The sequence below is a fragment of the Varroa destructor genome, unplaced genomic scaffold (genome assembly GCF_002443255.2).
Source record: "Varroa destructor unplaced genomic scaffold, Vdes_3.0 BEIS01000004.1, whole genome shotgun sequence".
Taxonomy (NCBI): domain Eukaryota; kingdom Metazoa; phylum Arthropoda; class Arachnida; order Mesostigmata; family Varroidae; genus Varroa; species Varroa destructor.
The window spans coordinates 24,948,624-24,970,213 of NW_019211457.1; the positions used below are offsets into that span (position 1 = coordinate 24,948,624).

At 43.5% G+C, this 21,590-nt stretch overlaps 1 protein-coding gene across 30 annotated transcripts in view; it reads right to left on the minus strand.

Annotated features, from left to right (window-relative positions):
• The window catches only part of heph (polypyrimidine tract-binding protein 1 heph), a 327,260-nt gene that overhangs the window by 174,179 nt on the left and 131,491 nt on the right, over window positions 1–21,590 (minus strand). Inside the window, exon 3 of one of the 30 annotated variants that reach the window (XM_086986953.1) lies at window positions 11,102–11,184. The exons of the other annotated variants lie outside the window; for them this stretch is intronic. The gene's annotated coding sequence lies outside the window, so the exon portion shown is untranslated. The remainder of the gene's footprint in view (window positions 1–11,101; window positions 11,185–21,590) is intronic. 30 annotated transcript variants of the gene reach the window in all.

A 21,590-nucleotide genomic window follows, 5' to 3' on the forward strand; every position in this document is an offset into this window, starting at 1 on the left:
CTTTCCAGTCATTCCAAAAGGACGTCAAACTCCATTTTTGGCCGTTATTTACCCACGCTCCCGTTTAATTTAGAACGAAGAAAAAATAGTGTTGATTGAACTGTAGCCACCGTGGGTATGAAATAGTACAGAATCGTTATGAGATCTTGAGTACGCTTTCGTCAGACAATTACAAATCAATAGAAGCAAGTTCCGTCACAAAATTAACTTTTGGATTCGTATCACCTGTATAGAGCAATTGGTGAGCATTTTATGTTCCAAAACTATACTCCGACTCGTCAAAGATATAGACCCCCATACATATCTCAATTAAGCAGTTGCGAAATGTAATCTCAGGCAAGTCGAAAAAAAAAAGTCCAGGCAACCCGACTTAAATTAGTTGCAGTGATGGCCCTCTCTAGCCAGTTAGCTTAGGAGGAACCCTAGATGGAATCCCTTAATTTGTTGGCAATAGTTGGGTTTGTGTTCATTTCTCCCAGTGAACGAACCTAAACCTGCCTGGCAGTCTAATTTTGTCTAGTCCCGCGTACGATATGCTTGTGGCCCATGTGGGTCTCCGGATTAGATCACATACGCGGAAAGAAACCGAAGAACGGGCATGGATTTCTATATATATATATATATATATATATATATATATATATATATACATATATATATATATATATAGATCCGAGGTCCAGAGGGCGAAACGGACGACAACCGATATCGGCAATAACACTCTTGGCCGGAAAGAAAAATCCATTGAAGACATTAGTGAGATGTCACTGAAGGTATTTCTCAGCCTTGCGGCGGCTTCTCTAACAAGGAAAAGAGCTCGAAGCTCGAAGAGGTAACACAAGGCGGTGGTAAAGCTTAAATGGTAAAGACTAAGTGGACGAACGCGGACCAAAACGTGGTTCGGAAGGACGGCTTAAGTCGCTGGAGCTGAATCGACGAAGCTTTCATCCGCTGTTTGCGTATTATCTTCTTGTTTTTTCTATTTTCCCTTGCCTTGCATTCGTCCAATACCGTACCGGTGAGTGGTTGTAGTGCAATTCTGATATTGGAGATATTATCTAGCTCTTATTAGCTTAATAAGGGGCTAAGTCTAAGCAGCGATGGCCAGACGAGACTATTCGACCGCAAAAAAACTATAAAGGTCACATCAGCTCAATATCGATTAAAACGTAACTTGTAACATCTGTTAGGTGTGAACCCATAAGCCCACAAGTAAAATCTAATTCGCAAAAATTGTCAGAACATGTGGTTTTCTCGATGCAGAGTAGAAGGTTTAAATTAGTCTCAAGGATCAACGAAGAGATATTTTTGTTTTGTCCAATTAAGCAAGGTGTCTTGCCACACCGAATCAAGCTTCGTCTGTCTATGCCATTTTTCGACTGCTACAGCGTGAATCTGAACTGGCCGTAGAATGGCACATAATTAGGTAGGAATGACCACGACGGCCGTGAGAGTTAAATGGACTAGTGATGTAAAACGTATATGGAATATTTCTCGTTTATGTCGAAATATAGAATAGTTAAAAGGCAAAGTAAACTCGAAAAAACCTATAAACGAATAAGATGAACGTCAAACTAGGATAGAAATGAAATCATCTTATCTCGGAGTAGTCTGGCCCTGCTTGGGCTTTTATCCAAAGCCGCCTTTTAACACAGGCCAAACCAGTTTATACATAAAATAGTCGATACAGAACAGGGAAAACTTTTGGCGAGCCCGAACACTTGCCAGAAGTGAGACGGTAGTGGCAGACCAATCAACTCTTAGGGGACCTCTCAGACCAAATACCTCAGTTCATTAGCGCCGCGCCCTATTATATCGACCGGATCAGCGACACGACTTATAGGCTTAATCAGTTCGGTCCCACATCGTAAGTAGCCGTTGGGGTAACCAAAGAATGGGTCCTAAAACGACCCAAATACCATGGGAAGAACACGATTCTTGCATACATATATAATGTTGATTATGTTCTATACAGTGTCGTATACTATGAAGACAACTCTACGGGCTGATGTCATGTGTCTTGTACTGGCTCTACAGGGTATCGCAAAAATCGCGGGCTTGAAGCGCAACTACTTTCGAGCACCATACGTTTCTAAAGATTGCGAAGCGTCTGAATTGTATCAAATGTGAACCAAAATGTAATTCCTCGATAAGTGAAAATGTCCATAGACTTCATTTGTCAACAAAGATATTCAAAGTGGAATTTTCGTGATTCAAAAAGGAGCTCTGCCTAGATTGTGGGCTATCTAAATTTGAAAGACGCGACAAAGCTTTATTTTTTAAGAATCCTTGAAATCGTCATAGAACTTACTCTGGTGTTACATTTTTCTCGCGCATTAATACACACCGTCTGGTGTTACAGAATCAGTGATACTAACCGATTCTAACTAACTGCCTATTAAGTTTATCCTTTGTTGCAGCTATCCACCGTAGGGCAGAATCTATTAGGAGAGACATCTTCGAAGTTGTTTTACTATCACTCGAGTCGGAAAAATATGGCCTCTATCCAACAACATTTTCTCAGTCGTAGTCGTTCCAACTTTTGCTATTGTTGGCAGGCCGTAAACATGTCCTACGTAATAGCTCGTCGAGAGTGGCCAACCAGCAATGCTTGCTGATTCTTGCAGCATCCACTTACGCGTCGACATGAAAGCGCATACGCAGTCACCATTGGCAAATGAAGAACAGCCGTTAAGTGACGACGAAAATGGCACGGGCGCTGTTCCATCACGCCAGATCCGGGTCAGTCTTGGGTCGGTTGCGCAACGGTAATAAAGCGGCGTGATCTGTCTGACAAATTTGTAAGAAATTTGGGGTCAATAAAGCAACAGTAGTCGACAACCCAGTTTAAACGACGAAGTAAGTTAGTTAACAAAATAACAGCCCGTCCACGATTAAGCCAAATGATGACTATGACTGCTTACGTGGCAGAGCCTATGCATCCAATTACCCGAACCTAAGCCTACTGCGTGCGTCATATTCGGCTAGATCTAGGGCTCTCAATACGAGCATATATGTACATCTTATAATACATGCAGGGAAATAGAGCCCATCTTAGCCACTCTGTAGAACGGTAGAATAAGGGATCGTAATGGCGGCTTTCATTCAAACCTGTTAGTGCTCTTCTAGCCATTTATATTTATACAGTGATAAAACGCGTTTGCAAAGGAAATTATTACGTAGAGAAAAAAAAATCGACAATAGTTCCTCCATGCGGCGTAATTGGTATATGGCAAATTGTAGGTGCAATATGTTGGTATTGCATACATAATAACTAGCAATTAAGTAAGTAATTATCAGAAGAAGTGTTTGCTGCAGTCATCACTTCGAAGGCTCTCAGAAGAATTAATCTAAATGGACAGAAGATACTTCCTTTGAGGATCTCGATAGGCAGGAAACTGGCTGTAATCGGCCAATCCATTGCTCCACAAAGTACGCAAGAGGTAGATCGTCCATTATAAGCCGAATTAAGTGCTCTTCATTAGGTGGAAGTAAGGCGTCCATTAAAAGAGAAAAGCTATTAGTGAGATGAACTATTGCTATGGAATCAGAAGGAATACTGCACCGACTTACTTCGTCTTATCTATTGTCGACGTAACAATGCTCGCCTGATCTGGGTAAAGCTAGAAAATCTTGTTTCTCATGCATCAGTCAGTAATTTCCTGCGAGACGGAAAAGAAAACGAAAAATGATGAATCAACGGTACATTGTTTTATCATTAGAAACGCTATCCGGTGCGTTATTAACATATAATTACATTTTCAAACGATAGGAGTGGTCCAATCTTCAATCAGACGTGTTCTGACTTTGCTTTAACTCTTCCACGACACGAGTGCGTACGCCTATTTTTCGGGATAAATAGCAGTATGAAGCTGCTTTGAAGCGCTCGGTGGAACTTCGCCTTGATTTACAGTGAATTTGTTTTTATAATAATCGACTGTTTCCAACATTTGAAATCATAACTCGTGGATTCCAATAGTAAGCTCATTAACTACATTACAGGTATCCTGGCGGGCAGGCTAAAAGCTAACCCTATCTAGATTTCATAATATATATCGGGCCGTGTGGCGTACTTGGCTGAACTTTGCCTAGCTTACTCAACAGATTATGACCTTGGTACGTAAATGCACAGGAGCCGTTTTCAGGGCTTAAAAGGGCTGGTACATTTATGCTCCTTTTAGACAAACAGATATGGATCTTAATATGTGGTACTCTAGAAAAAGTATTGAGCAACATCACTTATTCCGTACACTTTTAGCAGGTGCAAGGCCTTCGAGAATATTATGATCAAGCTCCTCGTGTCACCAAAAACCGCGCGTCGGTTTTCACCAATGGAAAAGCACTGCTCATAAAGGGTAAAGGTCATTCCACTCTCAATCCATTTCTAACTAACACCTTCATGATCTACTTGTCATTGTGTGGATCACACTCTTTGCAAAAAAAGTTGTTGGAAAACTACAAGATACCCTCTCCTTATGCTATCCGACTGACGGGTGTCACACATTTGTGAGAAGCCCTCAAACGGATGCGGGGGTCGTTTCTTTCCCTTTGTGGCTTTGTTCTGGTAGGGCGGTGGTAATCCGCAAATGGGCCGTTCACAGTAGAGAAAGGAACACTACTATTCCGACTAGCCCGTCTCCCACAAACCCCCGTGAGAAAAACACGTTGAATGTGAGAACGGAACTTCGAACCGGATTTGAAAAATGGTCTTCTCTCCATTTGCGCTAGTAGATAGAACCGCCTATTTGGAAGCAGAAGCGGCAGCGAAAAGAGTAGCAGCAACGGCTGTATGGACTTCGAACGAGGTGGCGAAGGATGCATAGAGTGAACATTTTAGAGAGAGGCATAGACGATGGGAAATGAGGGTGAAACCATTTTTCTCAAGTGAGCCCTTACACCAATGCTTTCTTCTTCGGGTATAGCCTCGTCCCTCAGTAGACCAATCTTCCCTGTTTTTCCTGCTATGAACCATGCGGCCGTCCCGCTAGCGATCTCCTTCAGTAGAACTAGGATCCATCTAGCAGAACTCCGCATATCCGATACACGACATGAGACGGCGGGCAAAACGATCTTATTTTTAGGCTTCTGCCAAATGGCCAGACGGGTCCACTGGAGAGCACATGAACTATTTCATGTTGGCACAAGTTGTACAATTTAACGACGTGGCGGCAGACAAAAGACAGAAGGCATTGCCAGAAACAAGGCTCACAGCTACGGTTTAACGACATTTAGTTTTTTGCAAACACAGGGCGTCATAAAGTGTATGCACAGCATTAGTGATTAAGAGTTCGGTTGTTGTTTACACATAATTCATATTAACGTCGAGGAAAATACAAAGAATCTATAACCTATTTCCTAATGTAGACATTTCGCAGGCTATTATCAACACTTTTTTGACAACGGCGACATTTTATGAATCGTTGAGCCGCGTCCTTTCTCACTTGGTTTTTAAGCCTTCTTGACGTCATAGAATTTATTTTTATAATAATTTCATAAGGAAAGTCCACTACTGTCAAGTATGGGGAACGTGCAGGACATTCTATGTGACCTCTTCGTCTAACAAAGCTGTATAGGAGATTCTCATCTAGATATATTTTTACATTGGTATTGCACAAGTCCTTTGTCATGTTAAAAATAGAATTCGCTATCGAACGTCCTTTCAAATGCGTGATAAAACAGATTGGTGCAGTAAATTCAAGCGATCGGCACCAATGTATACATTTTTTGAGATGCCCTGTGTACGGTAAAGTCGGATACAGAATTAAAGAAGTTAAAAAACGCACAGCCGACCTACGGATCTATCTCCTCTGTCGCGAGATGTATCGCAACGAGATGGAGTTTCTCCACGAATTTCTTCCAATACCAGATTATCACGAGAACAGTACAGTCATGCAAGAAGGTAAAAGTTCTTTGATGAATAGGCACGCTTAGGTCGGTTGGTGGCTTTATGATATCAAATGTTACCCAGGCCCACAACTATTGTCCGCAACTTAAGTATCTTCGTATATGTTTTCTCTCTAGACGTCGAAGCATAATGGGAGCCGGTTTAGCGTCCCTAAGGAGACGGGGACATAAAGGAGACAGAATAACGATATTTGATAGAATCGCTGAGGACGGCAACCCCAAGAAGTCGACGATTTGATCGGGTGAGCAAGTCTCCGACATTATTCCCTTCTCTGTTTGACGTACGACGAGAAAAGAGAACCTTCTTTCCCTTTAGCTCATACCACACAGAGACAGTGGGGTTTTATTAGGGGACGGCAGTACCACGAACGAATCGTGACTATGGACGCCACTATCCACTTGCTCACCACCTACAAACACGAGAAGAGTCTTCTTTTTTAAGTGTAGCTAATGTAGTATTTAAATAGAGTAGCGCTGGCAGCGGCAACATAAAGAGCTCATTGATGGAAAATCTCCTCGCTTGCTTTTGTCCCGGTTCACGTTAAATCAGAAAGTACCCAAACAAAGGGAGCAGGCGGTCGAGGACGAGAGCCGAAAGACATAAAAGAGCCAGAAGCTACGACGATAAGGGGAGCAAGTCTCTTAACATTAACGGTTGCTCTCTAAGGGAAGCCTCTTATGGCATTAGGCTTATTCCTCTTTTTTTTTCTCTGGTACACTCAGTGAAAGATTGACTCGGGTAGACACCGACTAACTTGCGCGAGCAAGGCGATCCTTGTAGAGCAGCGAAACTCCTACGAACGAGCGCTACGCTTGTTTAGCGGCCGATGCCACAACCGACCTAACGCACAAGGACCTGGTCAGCGATTGGGGTAAAAGGCGGCCGAAAACGCTCCTGCTGCCCGGGTGGTATAAGTCAATAAGGGACGAAGGGCATCGGGCGGAGCGCAAGACAGAGCGAGAGAGAGAGAGAAGACGACGGCGCTGAAAACGAAGGCAATTTTTATGCTTCTGGCAATAGCGGTAGTGGCCGCCCTTGTCGGGACGGCGCCAGTATCGGTGATGGCTTGCTGTGAGACCAATATCAACGCGAACGGGTGGGGCAGAGGGGATGGTAAGCGATATAGAAACGGGAAGTTAAAAAGCTAGGGAAAGGTTCTTCTATAACGTCGTCCTGCTTTTGCCCCGATAGCCTCTAACGGAAGGCGTGTGAGAAGCCGAAAAGACGACGATTTTTATGAAACTACTTGAGCGCTGCGGAGGCCACGAAGGTGGTCGTGGCTGCTACGGCCGCGGGGGCTTTGGCAGGTACTGCGCAAGCAAGATTCTTATTTTAGCTGTCGGTCGAGTGCTATACAGACTCTGTTCTGGGTAGTCCCATTAGAAAAACGGGATGTTGCCCACTTCAGGTCTAGGTGGCATTCCCTGTCTGGTCGGATATCATCGTACATGTTACTAGTGCATATGTAATTAAGAAAAGCACCATAACAAAAACAGCGAAAAAGAATAAAGCGAGCGGAAAGCAAAGACGTCATGAACGTGCGAAAAGGAAATACAGGATAAACAAATCGAGAACCATTAGTACTGTGGGTATTGGCTATGATCAGACTCTCAGGTGAATACATCATTCAATATGACAAGATCCCAAGAAGAAGTTATAGGCAGATTGTATTGTGTAAGATGCACAAACTATATTAACACTAATCCGGATCCCTAGAATTACTATTATTAAAGAAAACAGAATACAACTTTTTCCCCCTACGCTATTATAAGTTTGCTTACTTAGTACTTCATTTTATGCCTGTATGTACCTATACAATGCAGGCCTGGTTGAGTGCACAGAAGGACATAATTAAGGACTATAATTCAAACAGGAAGCGTTCGATTTGCTCTATTTTCTATTTGTCCCTGCACTTGTGCTGAAACCAACATACCATCGATTCTTCTCTATTCGTCACGGTTATGTTTTTTGCGTACGTAGCTTCTTTGTCGAGCCAATATATGTTCCCGTAAATCAACAAATAGGATAAGCAATGAAATGACACTATAGGCAGATACACGAGAGACAGAGGGTGTGTATCGGCACATCGTCACTTTTGATTCAAAGTCTAAAATTTCTTGTTATACTGACACATGTTTCGCAATCGACACTGTTCAGCGTCAATAGGTTTGCTAGAGGCCCATCTAGCTGCAGTTCCTTGCACGAACGACTTGCTTGCGTGTGTCAAAATGCTCCGAAACAATCCCATTTCTGATCAATCACGACCTCTCACCATTGCTGTTTCTAGAATTGGATAGACTGTAATGGAAAGGATTTAAGAGCTGTAAGATGTGACAATTGACCGTAGTTTCCAACCTCCACTTTCTAAAGCCGTTAGTTAAGCTTAACATATATATTGCCATTAACAGCCGATCCATTTAGTTGACGCCAGCATGGCTTTAAGTTCAAACGCTGCATCTTCCTTCGCCCTGTCAGCCGTTCGAGCAAGACGAGAATGGATTAACTGACCAACCATCGTAGCCTTGGTCAAACAAACCGGTCAACTTCTTTTCAGCTACGAAAAAGGGATAAATAAAGAGAGAGAGTAACGGACGCGATCAGAGAGAAAATGAGCTGCTGCTGCACTCAGTTGACGAAGTAGTAGTGGAGTTAGCAGTTGATCCGACGCTTCACTCGCGTGATAACACATCGCGTACACCAGATGCCACAGGGTAATCCTGCCGACCCGAACGGGCAGGCGCTCGGGCAGGCATATGCTGCAATGACGATGGCATGACAGTTAGAGCAGCCGCTTTCAACTGAAGTTGAATTGTGCTAGTTTACGACAATAATAATTGTCTAAATCCGCACTTACCCATATGAAAGGGAAGGGGAAAAAGAGGCAGAAATTGGAATGCAAAAGCCCGCAGATGGCAGTTACCATATAGTTGGAGGCAACAAACCAAACCCTTAAGGCTACGGTCAGCAACTAGTCGAGCACACATAACAGCGGGTGGGGCATTATTACGAGGAAACGGTAAGCACCGTGGTAAGTTGCCACTAACCTTTCAGAGAAGAAAAGGGACTAAGGATGGCCTAACTTTTCTGAGCCTCTATCTCCTATACCAATTCAACTAAGTCAAGCTTCATCGGCCCACTGCTATTAGTAAAGAAACTATTTAGATAGGATAAAGTGCAAACAGAATTGGGGGCCAAAGCAACGTTTGAGAAGATGATCGAGGGCGCGCCAAGCCGACCCTAGTGCCACAAACAAGTTAAATGGCATTTCACTGCTATCAAATAGCTCATTCCAGCACATTCATCCTCCTCAAATCGCTGACGAAAATGATACCCTAAAGCCTCCTTTATGCCCTGCTAGCCTTTCGCACTCGATTCTGTGTGCAATTTTGTGTAAGCGCTTGGTCCCACCTTAGTCGACGAGGAATAAGAAAAAGGGAAAAAAGAGACAGAAAGGACTCAAGGCATACGACAAAAACGATTCTTACTTACACACGCCGGCTTCTTTCCGTTTCAGGACACGCCGCTATTGTGACATGTGCAAGCCCATGGGTTTTAGGAGGAATGGAGAAATTGTGGGGTTGGGGTACAACAAGTCAATCTGCAATGGGTTGGGTCGAACAGATTAGCAATGGAAAGTGGCAGCGACGATGAAAAGGAACGTTTTTATTTTGCCACACAATTAGGATAACGTCTTCGGGTTTCCGTGCCGAAGAAATGCCATGTATCGCGCGTCCGTAGCACCGTCGCCATCTCTAGCATTATCTTTTTATCTTCCTGCCGCACTAAATCTGCGAGGCCTTTCGCACCTACTGCTTCTGCATCTACGGCCCGTGGTGACTTGAAGTATACACTAAAGGAGGCTTTCTGCTTCCTACGGCCTTCAAGGACCTGTCACGTGACCTGGCAAGTGATGACATAACAGTTCGCGTTGCTGTCGGTACCGACCGCCTGAGAAAAGCGCTTTAACGGGACAACGAGTAAAGAAGAGTATAGCAATGGATGCCGCTACGGAGAGATACCAAATGCAACTATCTCTGTCGTACCCCAGCTACGATTGCTATCCTACAAAGGAAACCCACTCAGGGAACAATAGGCATGTATTTCCGAGGCCATGATGCCAGCTTTCAGCCCTTCATAACACTTCTGAAGAAATAAGATGGGGAAGCGGGACGGCGAAAGAGGCATGGCTGTAAAGGAGTCTTCTCGGCATCTAGTTTCCATCTCAAGCTTCGCGTGTTGGTAGCAGTAGGTGGGATCTGCCGTTGTCGTGGCCGTCTGTGCTCACTTGGTAAAAAAGCGGTCGTAGCAAAGCAGCCGGAAAATAGGCTGGCTTTATCAACTGAGTCACAAAGTCTTTTCTTTAACTTTTTTCTCTTGTGCTATAATGCGTGTAATAGTAGAGGACGTGTGGGAGTACGCATCGGACTATCAAAAGATCGTTTTGGGCCATTGTTTTGGCTTGGTATATCCATATATTAGCTTATCCTCTCTGTAGACAAACTTGCGACAGTCCTATTTCGATGTTTCGTTTCCATATCATGCAAAGCAAAGTGATGAGGCATATAGCTAACGTTCCGCAACAATGCCATTATTATCGGACCATATTATAAATAATAGCAACAATATCCGACTTAAACAATTTATGAGACTGACATAGAACTACCTTTTAATAAGGATTTACCTATGAAAGATCTTCTCGACGTATTAAGCAAGCGTTCTATGGGATTCAAATTTGCAACTAATTGTTAACATGTATTGTAGGTAAGCATAATCAGTACAAGTGTTATTGGCCGTACTGGGAGTAATTGGCGGGGTATATGTACAACAAACGTACGATTTTGCCGGTGTAGTTACATGAGCATTTTTGTCAATTTCCTTATCAAACCTATGTATAGTTGTAAAGTTTTAAGATTCATAGAAATCTTCGCCTGCCAAGGACTTACTCTACATTACTAGATAATCGATTCATAATGTCGTATAAGAGACAGTGTTATTATCAGGTAACCAAACCCAAAAAATTTGCTCGTACTACCGGAACAAAGGCTCAGATAAGTTAGGTAGGTAGGTAAGAACGGGCGGATGCAATAAGGCTAGAATGTCCCGTTCCGCGATAGCTGTACCAGCTTACCGACCACACATGTGAATAAATTGTTGAGAAAAAGTCTTAAGTCTTTGGCGTTCATCAAAGAAACTTACTGGCTTAAAGACAACGTAACTTCAGCCTTACACAGAAGTCACTGGACATATGATGGAATGATCGGAGTCGGAAGGATGCTTACCTGAAAAGCAAAAGCCATTGCAAGCAATATGTGAGATTTATATATTGTAGACGTGGACAAGCGGATACGTTTGGTCACAGAGAAATTTCAATAAAATTTATGCTAGTCAATTGTAATTATTCGCTAATATTGCGTTCCGTGTTCGTAGCACGGCAGATTATTCTTTACAGCATTAAATAAGACTTGACGTACACGTAATTTATTTAGACAATCAACGTTAATAATAATAATACCTCTAAGTAACATTTAATCAAGGCTGACTTACGAAACAAATGTTTGCTTTTCAGTTCACAGCGAAACGCACTTATTATCTGTCGTCGTTTTTATTTTTTTTTTTTGTTTTAGATCGAGGACAGAGGGAGAAAACAAGCAAGTTCGCGTCAACAACTTGACGTCACAGCAGATGTCATACATTGCTTAGGATTGTCAACCTAGTTGCGACTGCGCCTGCGTGAACTTCCCACACGAAATCAGTACAACGTAAAAAATCGACATATTGTTACTGCTATCCTCTCGCCCTAACAGATGTAAGATGATTTCACCGAGACACGCGAGATTGCTAGCGAAAAAATATGCTCAGCAGGTGATATTGAAATGCTGCAAAGGGGCGGATGTTTTTGTGAGACATGCTCCATTACCGCGTGCTATACAGCCGAGTGTTGGCGAGGATGAGACGTCGCTATTCGATTGATCATTGAACAATACAGCACGCCGGAAGCGTCGCAATAAGGATTAGCAGCAGCGGCTTGTACTTTACCTGAATGTCTCTCACTCCACACAATTGTTTGAACAGGAGGCCACTTTTTGCGACCTGTCAATCGCTCTCGATGAAGTAACTTGCAACAAAAATCAGTCTAAGAAGCCACCCCACCGCCCATTCAGATGGAATATATTTTTATAGCCTCTTAGCATAGTAAAGATCTGTCCATGGTTCTAAGTAAATCTACCCTCCCGCCTGCACCTTCCTCCAGCCATCCCCCAAGCGATGAGCTCGGAGCCAAGCTATAAGTACGATTTGACATTTCCACTCAGCGGTGCTTGCAACTGCCCGAAAAAGGCTCATGAGACGAAGTGTTCGCCTCTCAGATTTGGCTTGCCCTTCAGTTCCAACATCGTTGCGGAAAGATTAAAAAGCCGGTGAAGCATTCCACGAGACCTCAAGGAGGTGGCGTCTTTCGAGGATTACTTTTAAAGATTGCAAACATACCTATACATGTATGGGAAACCACATGGGTAGTGGAAGCGAAAACCCAGATTGTGTTCAGACACAAAGTGTCCCTAACAAAATGTGAATCTTGTTGTTACCGATGCAGTAAAACGGGACAATGCAGGAGACTAGCATTATAAGCAATTCAACACAGGACGAGACAAATTGAACCTGAAATAAGCTACCACTGACATAATCCATTGCTATGTAAAGAATATTTATCTACCACACTTAGATGTGATCCATTATTATACCAGGAGCTGGTAAATGTTGTCATAAAGACATATCGATACATTAGAAGAGACATTTTAGTTGGCTTCAGAAGCTGCTAGGATTGACTACGATCATCATGATAAGATCATCGTCATTGTAACATGCAGTGATTAGACTTTGTGATAAACCAGATAACTTAAATATCAATCGGGTCGATTGGATAGACAGAACCAGGAGAACACTATATCGTATCACTGGTATAGTATCGGAAGTACCAGCATACAAAATAACGATTTTTATTGTAGAAATCGTTCATCATGGTACCAGACTAACAAAGTCTGGTTATGAGCAGTTGCATCAAAGTACGTTCACTAAAATAAAAAGCGACAAATATCAGCACCTTGCACTTTACACATAGCGACGAAGTTTTTCCATTTATCGCTAATCAATAGATAATTCTATTTGCAACCACAATCGTGATTAGAAACAAGAAGTTCGTCCCGCTTTCCTGCCTGCTTTCGCACATTTCTGCGCGCCGCCCGAAAACTCGGCCCATCATTTCCATTGATCCCAACCGACTCCCCCACCCTTTTTCTCTCCCTGCGGCTACCGGGAGCACCACTGTCTAAGCGCGGTCGCCGGGCTATTGTCCGAGTTGCGGGACCGCAGTTCGCTAGGAGCGCCTGTGCTTGTAAACTCTCAACTGGCGCGTAGAGAACGTGCATGGCGTGTAAAAGCTGCAAAACTGCGGGCCGACAGGTTCTTTTATTTCGAATGTCCTACTGCTTTCTGCCCTCTGGACTTGAAGAATCGCTTTCCTTTTTCCGAATCCTTGCTGTTCTTCCGTTAGCTAGCTAGCTAGCTAGCTTCAGTCACATCGCCCAGCAGATCCCCGCTCTCTGACGCAAGTTGACCTTCCCGCGACTTCCAGCTTCAATGCCGGTGTTTCCGAGTCGGCCAAGTCTTATTCCTCTTTGCCGGCTCTTCTGATGTGAGCCAGCGCGCGCAAAACTATTCCCGAGGTTCGTAACAGATGTAAGAACAACAGTAGAGGAAGCAGTCGGCGCTGCTGCTATTGTTGATGGCCAGAGATCACGTCACGAGACGATATACTGCATATCAAATGTTGCGTGCGTCTACTGCCACTGTTATGCTATTGTTTAAGTTGGACAGTATTCGTTTGGTAGCATTGGATTTGCCAAAGAGTTTCCTCTTTAAGTGGCGTGTGCGGGTGGGTAGCGAGACTGTCAAATGGACCTGGTTGGGGTAACGGTGAGGCGCTTACACGCCGACTTGATTTGAAGAGGAGGACTCCAAGAAAAAAATCGTACGCCGGACAGTCTTTTTAGCATTGCATTTTCGCCGTCTTCGGAAATGCGCGAACGGCGTATGTTAAATCGCCGTATGAGGATTCTTTGTGATCCATGCGTTTTCGTAGAGTTCCTAATGGTCGTAGGTTGAGGTGAGTTGGTGTCACTTCTTCTAGTTCACAAAAACCTCGCGCAACCTAACAATGCATTCTGGGCTGGGAAATGGTGCGATGTGCCTTGCCCAGAGCCTCAGAAGGCCTTTATAGGGTAAAATTTATAGGCTTTAGGCATTTCAAATTTCTTTACACTCAATAAAGGTTTCACACAATTATACCAAACACATGGCATGAAAAGTAAGCTAGGAAGGGCAGAAAGTTAAAGACAAGATTATTAGCAATACGCGTAATTCACTTGCACTCTTAGTTTTATATCGTTTACGAGAGAGCATGTGAGTATAGAAAATAAATACGATGACTGACTTCACTAGCTTCCTTCTCAAGGCATATTGCACTTCAGTGAACGTTACCGAATGCGATTTAATCAAGTTAGTCCTTTAAGGCAATCGGCCAGCTGGCCAGCCTACATAAAACCAGACTTCGTTAGCGGATCAATTATTTAAGTAGTTCACAGCCACAATTTGACCGCCTTAAAAACTGTTGTTCCTTACAAAAGTAACTCCTGCAGTGCCTTTTCGCGAGCAAGAGGAACTTAAGATTAGAAGCATCATTAGTACCTCTGATCGACAGCAAAGACAGGACTCTTGTACCGAGAAGTTATATGACTATGTCCTTATAAACGAGAACATAAGAAAAGCCTTTAGTACAAAGAAAAAAGGTCTCCGAAGAACCACCTATTTCTACTCAAATCGATCGTCTGCTAGTAACTTCATTAATGTTGACATATCCATTGAGGTACTCCTATTCGATACTACAGCGTGTGAATCAAGCAACGTGCATAACAGCGTTAGGTGCATGAACAACTTAAGCAATTGGGAAGAACCTATTAACGAGTCAAAATCTCTTCGGTCATCTACTACTACTTTCATCTACCTCTATGTGCCGGTAAATGCTGGACGACATCTGCAAAGTAATCTTAAATATGGCCTGTTTACATGCAGTCGTTATAATGTGAGACGGAAAAAACATCGTTTACGTTCCTTTTTCTTAAGAAATCAGTCATATTCACACCTAGAAACATCTCTTGCTCAAAAACGAACACTCTGCGATCGAGTGCTTATCGATTATTAACCCGTAATGAACACCGTTGTTCTATTCAAAACATGCTCGAGATGACTTCTCTTCTAGTAAATTCTAGAATCATCAGACATAGCTAAACGTTTTCATCGCAATCTTGCAGTGATCGAATGAGAGCTAAGTTGCTTTTCTTTCGCTTATGCAGCTTATACTACACTTACCGCTTATTAAATTTAGGGCCCCGATGCGTCGTTGAGGCAGCAACCGTTGTGGAATAAGCATTTTGGCTTTCAGTAATATACCTCTGCGGCCACCAGCAGCCAACCTACTTTTGCCAAAGCCACTTCACTCATTCAAATTCTTCGAAAGAACTAACTCTTTTCTCGTCTGTTACAAGCGAAAATTTGCTTTTCGCAAAAGGGCTTTTCTAGGATAATAGGTTTTGGCGCCACGCTCGCTCAGGGCCGTTGACTTAAGTTTGGAAACCGAACCTGTACAGCGTCCATCGTCTCGGAGGCATTCTACCCACGTGCAGTCCATGGCGCCGAACGAAAGAATCAGCGGAAACATCGACAGACAAGATGATGCAACAATCAACGAGCGTTTTCAGTATCCCACATCGGTATTAGCAACAAAGTTGTGAGCCGCAAACGTATTGCGCAGGCAAGCAGGAGTAAAGCAGAACAATATGTCTGTAAAATACTATGCGCTCCCAGCTTGCCCTAATGGGACACCAGCATCACGGCGGTTGAAGGACAATCGCATGGATGCTCAATCCCGTGATGTGCAACATCGTCTTCTTTGATCCTTATAATGTTTTTTGGTTCCGTATTGCCTTGATTCCTATGCGCGCCGGGTGGCTCCGAAGTTCGACCCTAGACATCCGGCACTTTGTCAGGCTCCGTCTGGCCTAGCTGACTGGTTCTGCTAGCATGTGCAATAACAGGGCTAACGAGGTCCTCAATTTAGTCTAGAGCTAGCTAACCGATGGAAACGGCAGTGGGTGTGAGGCTTAACTGCTCGTACTCTCAGATTTGCCAGCGGCATATATGGACCGAATTCACTGCGAAAGCAGCAGACCTCGTTATCCTGTAGTGCTGCCTCTACATCTGTATCTATGACGATGTCCTCATCAGTTGTTAGTTTCAGAGAACTCTGGCCGTCGACTGCCTCTGAAGACCTGGCGGAGACTGGTACTACATCCTCTTTTACAACGAAAGAGAGTAAGCAGCACCAAAGCTCCGCCGGCGGTTCGTACAGAGAAGCTATGCATTTCCGCAACGCCAGACTGGGAAAGGCCGTGCTGGCACTAGGGCTTGAGCAGGGCCTGTATGTCGAGAACCGAGTTAGGGGGAGGGAACAGGAAGCTGGCTGGCCAGGGTTCCTTTTTGAGCCGTAGAAACGACAAGCGACCGAAGAACGCATCGAACGAACGTTGTTTCTGCGGCTGTCTGCTAAGCATCTAACTCTGACCGTGTGTGCGTTTCCTTGCTGGATAGCTCTCTCGAGTAGCACACAGGAGTAGGAAGAACTGGGGCATCTAGAATTGGGGTAAGAGCACACCGCCGTCGACAGCGAAGACGGCGGTGACAGGGAACCTTGTTCTGGGAACACTTTACGCTAAAATTTAATTACACCCAGGCACGCCCCTGGCCTGCTGTAGTATTCGGCTGTCTGTGGTAGAGAAACTTAGTAACTGCAGTAGCGAGTCCTGTTATGCCATTTACAACGAGACCGTGCCTGGTGGCCAACATTTCCTCGCATTTAAAAGGACATTTCCTATCCAGATGTCCATGGAAACCAGACATCAGGCAAGCGGTTGTAAGGCGTTGGCACAGCCACACCACAGTAGTGTATTTCAGAATGTGTGATGTGATTCGATGCTAATAAAGGCAGCAATGAACGCTCCATCTCGTCATCGAGACACACTAAAGCTACCACGTTTGTCTACCCCGTCCACACGCCTATTTTCACTCTGTATTCGAATCGTCAAAGGCGATCTTCACTTGGTTGAACACTTCCAGAAACCGCATTTAATAATATTTATTGATGTTCCAGTTAATTCAAGTATTTGAAAGGCTTGTTTTGCAAGTTAAGTCCTATTACTTTTCAGACAGATTATGTTAGTGATAGGAAAACTTACATATATTCTGCTACTCTAGACAGATCGACAACGCGGTTTACTGGCGTAGTCTGGTTCTGTTAGGCAATCCACCGAACGCAGCCGCACCGGATTCAATGGACATCACAAGGCCTTTCTTGCACACCAGACTGATAGAAACTAGAAAAGCATAATAGCATATAAAAAACCGACTTCGAAAACCAAGGGAGTTAACGTATTAAATATATTAACTTTGATATGGCATTATTCAAAAACTAGAATGGGCACCTCAACAAAAAATCTATAAAAATAATATATGTGCATGTGAACACAGACGTGTTCCGACGCTCTACTAACACTCCTCACTCGATTTAAGGTCCTTTTCCGTTGTATCTCTAAGACTACCGTTATTATTATCTTCGTCTCGCCCTGAACCCTCACCTTTTTTAGACAGTACTATTCGACTAATCTAAACAGACCGACACCGTAAACGGACACACTCTCTGGCAACTTCCTGCGATTCAACTATATTGGCTGTGAGCTAGAGTATGAAACGTAGCATTAAAGGCTCACTGCGAGACATATATAAACCCGGCGCGCGTTTATTGCGAGGAACGGACGCTGACATACATGCGGAACTGGGAGAAACAAGGAAGAGTAACAGCACGATACAGGAAGAAAACATAAGGGATATTAGTAATGGCTTTGGCAGCCATGCCATATCGACAGCGGAACGAACACCGAGCACTGGTATCGTATGCCCGCTGCGAGTTGAGTCCGACACGGGGTCTCATCGATTGCTCGGCCTTGTCGCTCAGTTGGCTTGTGGGATAAATGACAACAATGAGAAAGAAGTCGCAACGACAACCAACCAACAACAACAAGCTTTTCATAGGAGTTTGCTGTGAGTCGAGGCTTGCTGATGGGAATTTGGGGGCTACTAGTCTCCTTGCATACGTACCCGTCTATGTACGTCTGTGTATCCGCTTTCATCATGGCCTTGCGTTGCATATGCAAGGGTCGTCTGTATAATAGGGCCTGCTGTACAAACCTTGGTCTTCGTAAGAGAAGCAGTAGCGGTGGCCTGAGTTGCAGCTGAAATGCTGACTCTGTTTCGACCGCTCGTACATACTGTAGTACATATTTATTTTGTGTTTGGTGCCATGGCAACTACATGCAACTTGTGGGGTGACAGTCACTATTGCTCGTAACATTTTTCGTTGCAGCATGCATTATACATAGACACGAAGCAATGGGAAAAGGCACTAGTTGTCTTACGGCAGGCTACCAGTTTCTCGGTATAAACAGATGGATTGTATCTAATATTGTTCAATGTCGCCAAGGCGCAGCAACCAAGCTCACCTATCAACTAAATGTGGGCAGAGGCCCACTTAGTAATGCAGTAAGCCAGAGTCTACTACACGGTAGACGAAGGCATATTCACGGTACTGAAACAATATCTGATTCATTTCGATGAAAGATGGTTTAGCCAGACACTTTTTGAGATTGAATTTTTTTCTAGATCCGCAATAACCGTTAAGCTATGTAAAAAGGATTCGTTTTGTCACTCACAACCGAGCGACTGCTTGACGTTACTCGTATTCGATATACAGATGGACCTGCAAGATCGCTCTATCATTGTAGAATAGGATCAATAGTACAGTCAAACTCACGTTCGTATCGTCCTATCATAATGTGTGTATAAATTCCGTATATTTTTATACGAATATTATTATTCTGTAATTACCATTCGGTTAATTTATTCACTGCAGATATATATTTCCCTGTATGTTTTTCCTCGTATCACCACCTCAACACAATAATTGTCTTTATGGGTTTTTTTTTTTCTAGTCGTTGCGTTTTCCTGCTAGTACAAAGCTGTACCCCAAATTTCAAATCTTATAACATGGCAACAATGTAGTTCATGCTAGATAACTTGGTTTTTTGAATATTCTTTAAAGAACATTTCTCGGACATAAACTATCGTTCAACTCTATTGAAAATATAGCTATCATGCAAGCTCAGTGAGTGTACGAAGCCAAAGAATTTTCAAGGCTTATTTAAAATGCATATATATCAACAAAACGTTTGAAATTCTGTCAGTGAGCCGCCACTCCTCTCCCCTTTTCCGACTCAGCAGAAGAAATGATTGCATAACCCCGACGACGGAACCCTCAAACAGGTCCCCGAGTGAGGTTCGTCAATCTGACCCGTTTCCGACTAACGGCTCTACAGAGCCCAGGCGTACTTAGTAGTGGCCAAGCTTTGCGCCTTGTGGATCCACCAGGCTTTTCCACCATTTTCGTCCCACACCCCAACCGTTCTCACTCTGTCCATCTTCGAGTACTTCATCAATGTATCTCCCGCTGTTTCTTACTGTCTCTTTGTTAATGCTCTAGTCTACGTCCCTCTGCAAGGTATGGTTGGTCAGATGAAATGCCCCGCCGCATAGGCAAACGATTTAATTCAACATGAGACCACTTGATTTAAATAAGACTCAAAATGGGATCGGGTATGCCGGGTCAGGTTGGACACGGCACCTCGTCTGTTTATTTTCTCATTCACGGTCATCCTCCCGGTATCAGGCCCGTTTGCAGGTATAAGAAGAACCCTTTATGGAAATTTGCGTTTTCCGCGCCTGATTTCTAAGCCTGAAAACGACGACGTAGGTGGGGGAGTAAAGGCCCTCACCAATGCAGAACGAAAGACGCGGCGCAGCGCGACACGGTATTTTCGATTGGTTCGCTTCAGACCAGACGATCATTCGAACGCAGGAGCCACTCAAGTGACTTCACAAAATGGATGAAGACTGGAAGAAAAACCCTCGGCGTCGCTTCGAAGCTAAATACACGACAACCACTTAGATGAGCAGTCCAGCGTAGAATGTTGACAAATGGTACAGCAAGCGCAGAACAAAACACGAAAAAAAAAATTTGAAACAACCAGCGAAAAAGGTCACCTCGATCATTTCTGAAGTGGGCAATAGAAGGATGGCGATGCTAATCTACTCTACTGTGTTGTAATGACTTTTAATTTATTGCGCGCAGGAGCCGCCACAAGGGGAAAGGGGACGAAGAAAGTAGACAGGTTGTCGATGTCGGATTTTCGTTAAACCAGTTTTTGCCCCAGTTCTCTTTCTGTTCCTCTACTGTTGAAATCATACACACAGCCAGACACCTCAGAGGCCTCAAAAACAATGTCCTATGCATTGCTAGTAAGTAATCGATGAGCTGGCTCGCATATTAAGCGGAGCTGAATGGTTTGGAGAAGAGTTTATGGAGGACAACTGCTGAAGAAGACTCTCCACCGGTCTAACAAATCTAAACCACAAATATCCCTATTGAAGCTTAAACCAATGTATCACTACGAACTTTTTTTCTTAGTAAGCGAGCACTGATAAGTAAAAACTGCCCCTGTTATTAGACATTACCTGTATGTCTCTACTGGCAATGTAGGAAAAAGCTGCGTGTATGATTGTTGTGTGCTAAGAACTTTTTTCAGTTAGCCCGTAGAGTTTAACTGTAGCTAAGCTGAGATGTTACTGGAAGAAGCATCTAATCTACGCACTTCTCATTTCGATAGGATTTTTTTTGGCATAAACAGAGTACTAATAAAAATAGATCTCCTTTATAAAAAGAAAAACAGCACGAACCTGTTGCAGCCTTAGGCCTTTATGCCTTTGTAAGTTTGAGTTCCTCATAAAGGTCTACGTTTTCTCCGAACTTCAGTGTAATGTAAGTTTATGAATAATTAGGTTACACACACATGTGATACACGATAACGTATGCACTAGCGTATTTCTGTAGATAAGAACATTTTTCACTGCATTTAGTCAGGATACATGCATGGATCACCTTCTATATAGGAGTGCCATAGATAGAAAATATATTTCTTGGCCACGAATTTTCATCTCACAAAAGAAAATCAGTAACTACTTCCCCAATAACTACAAAAAGAATAGCGCATTTGTAATAATAATAATAGATAATAATATTAGAAGATTTATACAAAGAATGTTAACAGACCTTGTCCTCCTATATGCCAGGATCTTTGCATTGACTCATTACGGCATAAAATTCAGGTCAAATAGCGTCGACTGTCGGCACATTGAACAATATTTATGACTTCCCTTTTCCGAAATAGATTTTTGCTGAAGTCGAAGCCCGATAATCCCAGTATTCGCACCGTAATAGCCGGCGGCGGCCGCGCCTGCAGCTGGACGTAAACTCAGAGGAATAAGTTGCGATCAGGTCGAATCAGGGTTATCGCATTGAATACCAGAAAATATAGCAATAAGTTGCAGCGCACGTCACATTGAGAGATATCTGAACGAATGCCAATAGGGCAGAGAGCAGCGACTTTAAATTTCCTCATCTTTTTAA